The sequence below is a fragment of the Electrophorus electricus genome, chromosome 20 (assembly GCF_041902795.1).
Source record: "Electrophorus electricus isolate QZ-2024a chromosome 20, ASM4190279v1, whole genome shotgun sequence".
Lineage (NCBI taxonomy): Eukaryota > Metazoa > Chordata > Actinopteri > Gymnotiformes > Gymnotidae > Electrophorus > Electrophorus electricus.
Window position 1 is genome coordinate 14613980 of NC_137516.1, and position 11801 is coordinate 14625780.

The window sequence follows — 11801 nt, forward strand, 5'->3', positions numbered from 1 at the left end:
TTTCACTAGCTGCTAGTCACATAGCTCACTGTGAGCCTTGACGTTTCATCACTGTGTAAGTGTAATTGTAATAACTATGAACTAAAACAATTTTTTCCTCAATATTTTGTATGTTGTTACTGGAAAATACCATTTGGTTTAAGCCAAGAGAATCCTGCTGCTTTCGTATCCATAAAAAGTAGTGACTTCCTTGTCGTGTGGCTAATGGCACAGGCAGATCATTGCCACAGGTCTATCTCTCAAGGACACAGAAGGTAAGCTCTTTTCCTTTACACTTTAGGAGTTTTTCTTCTGAGGTCATTTCAGCATGCTGATGCCAAACTCTCACAAGTCCAACCTTGGAGTGAGGTATAGGAAATATATGAAATGTGAAATATGAGCCTTTTTATATGACACATACTCCAGTGGTATATAGTAAAAAGAAAAAAGGCCACCCTTTGACTTATACTAGCAGACATTTTGGTTGGGCTAGTGTGGGTGTCAGTTTAGTTCTTGTCCCAGCATAAACACAGCATAAATGTTGGACACCTTCTGAAATTGTGTGACTACTGGTACTGATTGTCTTCTCATGTGCACCTTAACTGCTCCACCCCTCCAGAGACCTGGCAGTAGGGGCAGCTTTCACATCATCAGGTATCCTTCCTCTGAAAGGCTATTCCATCCACGCTTACTTGATTTATTCAAAATTTTTTATAATAATCTAAAACACATCTCAGGGCATCCCTGAGGTCATGTTTGATGCTAGATCCAGAAGGGTTTCTCGTTGCTAATGCATTTTAATGCTAAGCTGCTTAGATTGGGAATGGGGAAGGTTAGCTTTTTCACCTGTGGACCTGAAACCCATGGGGCTCCGGCACTGAAAACCCAATGGGGAACAGCACAACTAACCATCTGAGTTAAGCATGGCCTACACAGAAGAACACCTCAATACTCTGTGCATTCTGCGCATATATACATACAGGTATTCATATTCTGACCACTTGGATTTACTTGCAACTCCATGTTCTTCATAATAGTAACCATTTTGTATCAAAAAATAGATAGCTCACTATAATGAACATCATTATGAAAGGCAATTACAGCATAATAAACTTTTCATGGTGACTGCTGACCAAGTCAAGTCACTGTGTAAAAGTCTGACCTCAGCTGGTTGTCCAGTCATCAATTATGCACCAGTTAATCTTTTTGAACTGTATGCTGATGTATGTTCTTGGTTAAGCATTTCAATTTTCTGCAGTTATTCACAACCTTTCTTCAGTTAGTCATTCACACAGCCCAAAATCCTTATGCTGGAATGAATAATTAACCCTTCTCACTGGTAGGTAGCAGAGGCAGAAGGAAAACATGAAACCCAGTCAGCCATCATTAGGGGATATGCTGTAAATTTTGAGAATCTCCTCTCAGCAGGAGAGCCACAGTCGTTAGAATGGTTAGCTCCACACTGTTCTGAGAACTGCTGATTGCAGTGTGTGCAGATCAAGGTGCACCCAGTTGCACTCCTCACCTGTGTTAAGGCATAACCGAAGGAAAGCAATGGGAGAAGCAGTCAGGAGATCTGTGCAGGAGACACAGAGAGTAAAAAATGAGTCATTGCTTTGCCAGAGATGTTAGAAATGTGCTGGCAAATCACTGTGCATCCAGTAGACATATTCTGTCTAGAGACTGTATAAAATGTGTTTGTTACATTATTTTCTGGTCTGAAATGAATCGTGTGCACTTATTGTCTTTTTTACAAAGTAGTTAGTGGTCCAAACTGCCTTTTCTCATCAAATAATATCAGAATAAGATGTCAGAATAAGACGACGGAAAAATTCCCTTTTACGTTCAGAAATGCACGTGAGGGCATTTCATATTCTGAGCAGAATGCTGGAAAAAAGCAAAAGAGGAGTCCTTAAAAGTCAAATATAGTCGGAACTGCATACTATGCTCAGTTGTTAAGAATGAATAACTCAGTGATACTGCTTACTACAGTAGGATGTGACTCCTCCGGGGCAAAACACTCAACAAAGAAAGTTCAGTTGAGCTCTCCCACAATTACTAAAATGAAGCAGTGATCACTGCTTAACTTCTGCACCTTCATGAAGCCCATCACCCAAGCTTGTCAGAACTCACTGCTCAAGCTCGAGTCCTTGCTCCGCTTTTGAAAAGACGGAGCGAATAATTGAAATCCTGTGCAGGTAATTACCAAGCGACCGTCAAAGAATGTAAGATCTTTTCCTTTGTAGGCCTCATCATTAACTGCAGTAAAACGACGGCAAGTTGGGGAATGAGATGGGTTCTTTATTATGCAATGTCATCTTTGAGGCAGAGAGTTAAAATCACTCCCATTCACTATAAACTCCTCCTATGTTGCCATTTTCATTGATCGTTCAATCCCAGGTACAAATGACTCCTATAGCAAAAGCTCTATTATATTCTAAGTAGTAATTTATCCTATACTAAATACAATCCCAGTGTCAAGGGATCTGAGATATGAGGAGTATAGGGTGATATATTTTTTTCTGCATTAGGAAAATAAAGAGGGACTTTTTTTTTTTTTTTTTTTTTTTTTTACAAGATTTACACCTACTGAAAAGATCAGTCATAAATGTCAAGGGATTAATGCTTCTGTTGCAAACCATGATTCTTCCATTATGAATGTTGAATAATCACACCACATTAGGAATTGGATGAGGCCAAACAGCACAGTATATTACTGCGCAAGCACATTCAGAAACATTAGCCACCAGCAGTTGCGAACAAAAGACAAGGCTGGGACCTAGCCTAGCAATGATCTCATTGTTATTGGTGACTTGGCAAAGCCTTATCTCTGCACCCAGACTGTCATTAGATGCAAAAAACAATCACTGCGATCTAGCCTGAAAGACTGAAAGCATGGATAAATGGTTTACTCCAGACTTCAGAGTATGAAACCAGAGATAGTGCACTCTGCTTTCAGAAATACCTCAGGGGCACCATAAAGCGTCTCCCACGCGTCGCTGGAATCTGGGAATAAATACGGATCTTGCTGCTTGAATATGAATGGTAACTTTGAGGAATTTGCTATACATTTTCTTCTGCTTAATCCTAGAAAAAAATGTAATTGCCTTTATCACTGATTCCTGAATATGAGGTCATGGTTTAATATCAGCACTTTTTTAATATTATTAAATATCTGACTGCTTGTTTTCAATGGCTCCTGCGCATAGGATTTTTTTTTTTTTAGTCACTGTAAGTAACATTTCATAAACTGAAAGCTCTCTATTTAATGTAGGTGATTTGTTTTGTTCACTCAAACAAGTCGATTATGCCCAACTTGGCCTGTCGACCTTCACAGACCTGCACCAATGGCACATTTCAGATGATCAATACACTCCATCAGTTTATTTTTTTGTGCTCTCTCGCTTTGTCATGCCGAGGCAAGACGTTCCTTTTGAAGCTCCATTCCTTTCATTTAAGCAATTTAGTAAGTGCTCTGGTCCCACTGAAATTGTACGTATTGTACCCTGCTGGGTTCCTTGAAATGCCTTATCATCCCCCCCCCCCCCTTACCCATCTTATGCCTCACTCCGCAGAGTCACAGGTTAATTCCTTGATGGTGTCCCAGCAAAAAACAGAGACCTTGTAGACAGTGAAACGCCTCAGTCCGGGCGCACTTTAACTTATTATGCTGGTCGAGGTTCAGTTTCCTGTGCACAGTGCTCAGCTGTAGTTATTGTGAAGGAAGCTGCAGCACTGATTTAAAATCAGCATAAAAACGGCAGCCTGCACCTACGGCCCAAGCGCAGTAACAAAGCACTGTGGGAAATACTTCATTATCGACCATTTATGAGGAGACACCGACTGAGAGACACAAATGCCAGTTCTGAACTCTAGCCAGAATGTGTGAATGAGCTGTTTTCACGCCAGAATATTTTTGGACAGCTACACTCATACATCTCACACTCACTCAGAATCATGTTGGCAATGAAAAAAAACTGTTTTACTCCTCAATCCACCTTTGCTGTCAACATATTTAAATGTGGGAAGAGCAACGTTATGATGGACTAATACCGAGAACTGAGCTTGTCATCAAAGTCAGCATCTAGAACTTTCAAGGTGGTTTAAAGCTGTGAATTGACTGATAATCCACTATGAGCCCGGCAGTGTGATCCCACAATATCTGATTTAGTTCGCAAAGTTCACTGCATCAGAACTTTAAAATTATGCATTTTTAACTTTTAAAAACGTAAACTTTAAAAAATAATTTTTATTTCTACATGATTTCACCACATAAGCCAGTTTGTATGATTAAGCAGTTATGGAGTATCAAGCAAGTTCTTTAATAATGGAGCATTTAATAATGTTCAAATTGAGAGTGGTTTGACAAGAAGGAACAAAGACAGAGAATTTTGCACTTTTGCATTTTGTTGTGCAAAATGACTGTAAGTAAAGCGGGTCCACAGGCTGCTGTTTAGTCCGCTATTTCAAACACTGTCTGATAGCAAGAGTGCATTAAGACACCTTTTATGTCGATTTAAGACATTTTGTGGAAAGCTAAAAGGAGATTATAATAATGTTGACAATAATAACTTTGCTGAAATTCATTATTGACTGCATTTGTAATAGTAATAAGTAAATAGCTATTATAAAATCGATGTTGTTATTTAAACCTTGTAAACCTCTTAACAAGTGAAAATTCTTTTAGATAGTATTACATTGAACTACCCCTTTGACACGTTTCTCTCCTGTCATCATCGTTCTGGGAATTGAAATCAAACGCCTTTATCTTCAATGCATTATATACAATGACAGAACACAACTTTAGTAGTCATTCCGCTCAAACTGCTTTGTCCTATGAAAAGAAACCGTTTATATTGCATCGAGCCCTCGGATTCATCGCTTCTGTAGCTCCGCTGATGTCCAGCATTAAGAATAAACGTTTGTCTAGACGGGCCTGAGACCTGTTGTACTTATCTAGCATAACAAACTGTCGGAAAGGCTGATCCCAGTTAAGACTGCGCGGGCAGCTTGGAACAGGAGCGACCCCATTCAAGCCGGCCCACGCTTCAGTCTGACAGCTTCTGCCTGGAATTCCTCAGAGGAGGGCTCTCGTTCCGATCCAACCGTTAAAGCTGGGAACACGACTGGAGAACACGACATTTCGCCTCCCCAGACACATATATCGCGTGTTATTTTTCGCTTGAATGGTACGCTGACAAATTTACATTCTGCGTACGCCCACGAGACCCCCCGACCGCCCCCCCCCCCCCCGCCCGCCCCCCGCCGAGAGCGCGCATGTTTGCGTGCGTCGCAATCTTTCCACGGCGAAGTCAGAACGTGCCAAGGCGAGCCAGGCCTCAGCTGCTATGACTAGTATCGTACACGAAGCCAAGCAAGAAAAAAAATGATTTCTATCTCCACCACTCGGCCTCAGTTTTTCTCCACAGAAAATAACTCCTGCCCTGTCCTCAGCGGCTGGAAGTAAAGCTATGCCTTCATGTTACTATCTACTGGCAGCTTCATTAAGACAAATTATACAATTACCCGTGTTTTTAATTCTTTTTAAATTCATTTCTGTCATTCAGCAACTAATATGTAGGCATTTCTTGGTAAACCAGTATTACTGCATGCTAGACCTGTCCTAATATAATGTATGTACATATAAGAAAATCCAGTGAATAACTGAATAGCTTCCTAATACTAATCTCACCATTGCCCTTCCTATTCATTTCTCTCAATTGACCGGTTTTCCCCTTCTTTTTCTTTTGGTCATTTCATGATTGTTTTCAGCAGAATTAGCATTCAGTATTTAAAAAACGGACATTGTTAAAAATGGTCCAATTGAGGAAGTAAGAAACCCACTTAGGTTGGCACACCAAACCAGCGCATATGGGCCAGACTTATGCATTTTTACTGCCATCTGCTCGTCTGTGTCAACATGGCAGTAATAGCAATTCTCCTCACCCTCCTAAACATAATGTTGAGTTATTTCCTGAGAGAGGCCTGACGTGAATAAAATGCGGTCTGCAACCCCCCACCCTCCACCCGCCGAGCAGACTACTGATGTGGAATCAGATTCAGTCAGTGTCACTTGTATATACTGACTATACTGTCTTCGGGAGTATATGCAAGTGCGTGAAATTATGCCTAAACTGTGAATGCCCCGGAGGCCACGCAGACGTTCTGAGTGGCAAAACTCTGACTTGACTCGGAAGCGCGGAAATCAATACCTGACCTTCCGTCTCCTACTGATTTTAAATAAACCTCCCCCTCTTTTTTAGGTCATAAAATAGTGGGACACAGCGAGAAAAGAACAGACGGCTAGCAGAGAAGCTGGGCTAAAGCAAGCCAAGAGTAGTGTTTTGAAGCACTTTTTTGTTGTCTGATCAAATCCACATGCAACTTAATCTAGACTGCACACTGTTCCCTTTTTATGGTCGTCTTCTAGTCAGGATGCATCTGTCTGCTGAAAACTGTCTGGTGTTTTTGATGTTCAAAATCCATTTGTGCTTCACTCAAATGCATACTGTAAGTGAGAGATGACGTTACCAAGATTGGACACACCTGGCTGTGTTTTTCATAACCTTCAATGCATTTTAATCTAATGGTCCATGCAGAAAATTTATTTCTAAGACAAATATTAAATAAAGAAAGTTCTGAGCTTATATATGGATTTCTAAAACAAAAAAAAAATATATATTAAAAATGTGATTAATTTTAAATGGAAACTCAATAAGTAGTTTTCAGTCAGAACATTAGTCTCATATCCTACAAGTGCTCAGTATATGTGAGAAATTCTACATTACATCATAGGTGGTGTCTCGAGAAGATGGTTATGAGATCACCAAGAGTGTGCAAAGCTGTCATCAAAGTAAAGACTGGCTACTTTGAAGAATATACAATCTAAGACAGTCACTGTTTATTTAACACGGGATAATCAGATATGTGCTATTTCATTGTTTTAGTAAAAATACACAGTGAGTGGGTTCAAACATTTCACTGGAGCATTTATACTCCTGTGTGCACACATCCTACTTTTAGTCAGAAATATTTATGCATATACATACCTATTAGGCATACAGTTAGAGACTATAGTCCAGCAGTTGCCATACACAATTTGCTGTAGCCACAGTCCAGCTCATCAGTTGTCAGCTTCCGATCACCTATCCGTCACTGGCTGGACAACCAAACTGCTACGCTGATGTGTAAAACCTCCCGTGACATGGCTGTGTGTGATGCAGCATTTCCAGTGCTGCACCCGTGAACCATGAGTGTCAATGCCATGTGCAGAATGGTCAGCCACCCAAATTACGTTCCATCAGCAGTGGACCCATGGTCAGAAACTGTGATGGACAAGGAAGAGGGTGAGATACAGACAGACTGCAGCCTATAACTGCTGTATATTACATATGCATAGCTAATAAAGTGACCAGAGTGTAAGTGTGAAGCTTAACCACAATACAGTACTATTCAGATATTACTACATTTTAATAAACGGATGAAAAACATTCTTATCACAGAATAAAAGTTATATGACAGTGTTTACTGAACAAGGTCCAAAACTGCAAATTATTTTAGTCACTCCAGGATTGATAAAGACAGAGTAACATGTGCAGTCAAAAAAAAAAATAGTGGAGAACAGACAGAATAGAAAAGAATTTGTGACTGCAAAGCTAAAATTTTGCAACACAAAAATTGCATTGGTCTTTTTTTCCTCCTCTCTTGCCGTATTGTATACTCAGGCCACACATTTAGACATCAGACATCAGAACTTTGGTTTCCAGCTGAGCAAGAAATGACTGCTTAAATACTGCTTATACCACCCGTTCAAGAGGTTAGTGGTATTCTGGTTAAAAAAAGAAAACCCACTACAAACACATCTTCATGTGTACAGTTAGCTGCCTTGGTTTGAGTTTATACAGAAAGCTGTGCCAGGAGCCACATTGCCAACCTTCGACCTGCCACTTTACAGGTACTTCTGTGCCCACGCGCATGATGACACGCATGTGATTGATGCACCTATCAGTCACGGCAAAATTTCAACTAGGCCATTCCACCCTCGTGCCCTTCATCTGTCATGGACATAGTGTTACCGGTGCAGTGAGTAGATTCAATTTCTGCCATATCGAAGGCAACACTTCCTTGGGGAACATGTCCCGTGAAGAACATTTACAGTAACTGGACCACAATACTATATCTCTCCAACCTCATTTTAGATGTATAATGGGAAAGAAGTGTTATAAAACCCATTTCTGGTTTATAGGGTGCACATTTCTGGAAAATGGCTGCCGGACAGCCCCATTCTCAACAGTGATAAGGCATGACTTTGTGGTTCACGGTGCCCTTTACTGGACCACTGGATACTGGTTAATGGAGCTAAATTATGTAGAAAAAGTCTTATGGCCAAACTCAATAGTTTATATCACAAGATGGTTGGTCTCTCTGTGGGCATTCTAAAATATCCTTAGATGAAACAGAACCATCACCCCCACTATAGGTTACATAAAAAATATCATGCCCATGGCCACCCATAGATGAAAACATATATTAGTATGGATTAGAGCCTTACACCATTCTCTCCTTTGAGAATTTCTTTATGGAAGTGAAAGAACAGCTAAATAATTAATTACTGCCTTCTAAAGAAAAATGAAATAATTTCCCAAATACAACATTTTTGGACATTTTATCTCTGTAAAGTCAAACCACAATTGAACGTGTTCTCAGCATGAATGTGAGATACAACTTGAAGGTGTTTCATTAAACATACTGGACACTGGGTGTGCCCTCATTCTTTGGCCTTGAGCTGCTTCTACACGCTTTGTTACACACACCTGTATAAAGATTTAATGGCATGTGAAAATTCCTGTTGTGAAGTAAACCATTTTTTCCGTTTCCTTTGTGATTTGTCATGCCAGCACAATGAAAAAGTTGCATATGACCTTTTACATTTCAAATGATTACTATAGTTTCATGCGATTTGTGTGAAATGTCCTGTATAACTATTTGCTGTCGACTACAGATGCAGGGAAGGAATTGCTCGTAAAAAGTACCTGGCTCGTGGGAGCAGCACAAGACCCCTTTTCTAGGCTTAAGGGCTGTCTTTTGTGAGTATTGTGTGAGCTATTACATGTAATATATTGATTACAGTCAGTGACCAACTGTCCCTCACAAAAAAAAAACTTCATAATCATGGCTTGAAAAAACATGCCATTTCCACCAAAAAAGAGAGACAGAGCACTCACAGCTCATGTACAATTACTTGTGATGGTCCTCAGTAAAAATATGGATGGCACTCTGGTTGCCAAGGCTGTTTTTATGAGCCTGTAAAAACTGCCATCTGTCATGGAGGACAGGCTTCGTGGTGTGATCGGCTTTTGAGTGTCACTTATTCAAAAGCGAGAGACGCGACCACCCTGGCTTCAGGCACGAAAGCTCTCAAATTTGAGCCGCACTCTTTCTAAAAGGGGCTGTGTGCTCTAGGTGCATTTTTACCTCAAATGATGCCTCCAAAAACACCAGCATGCTTTTACTGTGCCCGAGCTGACAATGCTGTAGAAAAGAAAGGAAAGCTCTCGGCAAAGTACACACAGCGTCTCACCACTTCATGCCCAGCAAACGCTTACAAATGGCATCAGGTATCATTAAGGATCAACAACATTTAACTAATTGTGTCATTTCATCGAGACGTCTAAAAACAAAATGAACCGCGTTCTTGCACCACGGAAAGCATCTCGTGCGCCACAAAACTGTAAAGGCCGTTAACAGGAGAGAATGACTTCTCTTTGGGAAGAGCACCTGGATAGGGAGAGTCTATTTCCGGCAGTGTGCGGGGAGTAGGGCTGGCAGGCCTCTCGCTCTTGTCAATCATAATGAGCACAGAGCTCACCTCAGGCCCAGCGTGCGGACGATCTGTCTCCGGGCCGTGTCTGTGTTTGTTCAGCGTCTCATTCCCAGCACGGCAAGGTCACGCCTGCACCATGCGCTTGTCTACCACGCACACCCACCAGATGGTCTCTCCTACAAAAAAAAAAGAAAAAAAAAAGACAATTTTAGTGTGAATCGGAAAGATAATTCCGCCGTTCCCATATTAATGATCTTGTATGGTCAGAGAGTACATTTTGTTTTGCTGTAAACAGCTGTTAGGCTTGCAAAAGATCAGCCAAAGAGCTTCAGAGTTAAATTTTGGGGACACCTGTGAAATGTTCATTCATATGTAAGACCTGTCAGAGAACTGTCAGAGCACTTGAAAGCAGATGTCATCACTATTTGTTCTTGAGACTCTTTTTCTCTTTTTTGAGTCTCTGAAACATAGCGCCATGGTTCTTCGTGCTGCTTGGAGCGACAGAGAACCCCAGAAGCAACACAAGGAATCACGACATTCCTATCACACACACCCGCACTGAGAATCGAAGAGAAGGTATGAAAGTTAAATGCGCTCTGCTGTGTTGACCACTTCCATAAAATAAACAGCAGTAAAGTGGATTTCAGCTATTATTGTTTATTTGCTTTAATGAACTGTTTTTTATTTGAATAACATGTAGCACTTTAAGAATAAAGCAATCCTTCCAAGAGCTTAATGAACGTGTTTTGAAAAGGGAACAATAGCTCTGGCATTGGCTAGCTGAATGCATGTGCATTGATGGGTTGGCCTGACAGGTGCTGCCTACTAGCTACAGACATGTATAGATTTTTCACTTAAGTGACAATCTGGACTCCTACTTTCGCTGTTTCAATGTCATTTGCAACAAAGTCAGCTGCAGGGATTGTGGAGGGAGTCCTGCATGGTCGTGCGGTCGCGTCCCTGTGCCACCTGGAGAGATGTCATGAAAAGAGAAGCCTGTCAAGTCAGAATAAGGTGCAAAAGACAGAGGAGGTGTCAGAGCAGCTCCCGCTGGCTGGCTGTGGTGCGCAGACGTCAGGACACGCGGTGCTATCGCAGCTGCCGGGTCCGCGCGGGGGCAGGAGACCCGTGGCCCTACCCGTCACTCTCTCCGTCGCCGACGCCTCCAGGCCCCACACCTTTGGTCCTGCGATGGACACAGAACGCCAGCCATCTCATTACACCACATCCGAGAACAGTTCCCGTCGGGTTGGAGCGGATTCTGGAGTCACAGGCGAGGTGTAACCTCCACTTGAACAGAATTCTCTTACCATAGAAGTCAAACACAGCAATGTACCATATTGCCTTCCTCTGTGCCAGCTGGTACATTGGTATTCTCTGGCAGAATAGAGGGCACTGTTCTTAGTTGATATTAAATTTGAAAGAAATCCAGCCCCACTTCTTTTTCAAATTATTTAGCTTTGTCTAATTCAGGTTCTCATTAAAGAAACAACTTCCTAACAAGTATGCACTAATGATCTATTTTTACTGGTATTCCTATGTATACATTTCGCCATATCCACTTGTCTTACTCAGAAAGAATAAAAAAGCAATTAAATAGACATATAAATGTCAAGCACAAAAAGTAAAATAAAATGTATAAATAAAAGGAAGTAAAACTTCAAAAAATTAACTCTTTGGGTATTAATTTCCATCCAGCAGAATCCATATGAATACTGTAGATGTTAATTCAACAGTGGGGTTTCCACCGTGTGTGCGATTACATTCCAGCCCAGTGCCTTGGGTGACATATTGATGTTGATGTTGGGCTTGGCTTGGATGTGGAGCTGAAGGAGTGAGAGTGTAGGTCGCGGAGGCGCTCAGCCTGAGGCAGGCACTCTGGTGTGGCAGTAATGAGCCCTGGGAATAAAGGCTCAGTGCTGCAGGAGCTCCGAGAGAGAGCGAGAACTGTATTACAGTTAATGAGTCAGGAGGGAAGAGAGAAGCAGGCCAAGAGACA

At 41.4% G+C, this 11801-nt stretch overlaps 1 long non-coding RNA gene across 5 annotated transcripts; it reads left to right on the forward strand.

Annotated features, from left to right (window-relative positions):
• Window positions 1–19: 19 nt before the first annotated feature.
• On the forward strand, window positions 20–11419 carry LOC145652599 (uncharacterized). Of its 5 annotated transcripts, none has more exons than XR_014118874.1 (5): window positions 20–254; window positions 599–633; window positions 8981–9065; window positions 10260–10378; window positions 10712–11419. It is a non-coding gene; the product is annotated as an uncharacterized LOC145652599 (long non-coding RNA). The 5 variants fall into 5 exon arrangements; XR_014118872.1 differs by having other exon boundaries at window positions 10274–10378; XR_014118875.1 differs by lacking the exon at window positions 599–633.
• The last annotated feature ends 382 nt before the right edge of the window (window positions 11420–11801 follow it).